This window comes from Morone saxatilis, unplaced genomic scaffold, assembly GCF_004916995.1.
Source record: "Morone saxatilis isolate NCDOM2014 unplaced genomic scaffold, NCSU_SB_2.0 Contig20, whole genome shotgun sequence".
Lineage (NCBI taxonomy): Eukaryota > Metazoa > Chordata > Actinopteri > Moronidae > Morone > Morone saxatilis.
In genome coordinates, this window is record NW_023339763.1 from 7905240 (window position 1) to 7905801 (window position 562).

Sequence of the window (562 nt, forward strand, 5' to 3'; positions counted from 1 at the left end):
CAACTCTGAGGTTGAGTCCAGAGTCTCCTCGCTGGCTGCTCTATAAGGAAGAGGTGAAGAGGAGGCTGACGGCCATACTGAGGACGGTCGCGCGCAAGCAAAGTAGACCAGTAGCAAGCTCCGCAGACAGTTCCTGCTTCAGCACACATGAGTGTAGTTACGTTCAGAGTGCATGCTAGGTTTTTTGAGTGTGTTTACAGCGTGTGAAGTAGAGCGACATAGGAGGATGGGTGAGTACAGTGCGTCAGAAGTGCCGTAAAAATGCTGTATTAGGTTTGGAAAGTGGATAGACGAATTGACCTGGTTTGTTCATGTATACGAGTGTTTCGCTGTTGATGTCGTGTGACTCGTTGCAGTGGTTTGAGCGTCAGGCGTGGTGTTCGTTAAGCGTGTGCCCTTGGTCTCTGTCGTATGTGTGGAGTGAGTGACATTTTTACACAAGATGAGGTACGTTCATCAGCTAGTTTTGATTTTTAACGTGTAATAAACATAAATGATACATGCCTCAGAAGTCCTAAAATGTTTATTAGTTTGAAATGAAACTAATACTTTTTTCATGTAT

At 44.8% G+C, this 562-nt stretch overlaps 1 long non-coding RNA gene across 1 annotated transcript in view; it reads left to right on the top strand.

Moving 5' to 3' along the window:
* Window positions 1–426: 426 nt before the first annotated feature.
* Window positions 427–562, top strand: part of LOC118331990 — a 1385-nt gene continuing 1249 nt past the window's right edge. Inside the window, exon 1 of the long non-coding RNA XR_004796907.1 lies at window positions 427–447. This is a non-coding gene — a long non-coding RNA (uncharacterized LOC118331990). The remainder of the gene's footprint in view (window positions 448–562) is intronic.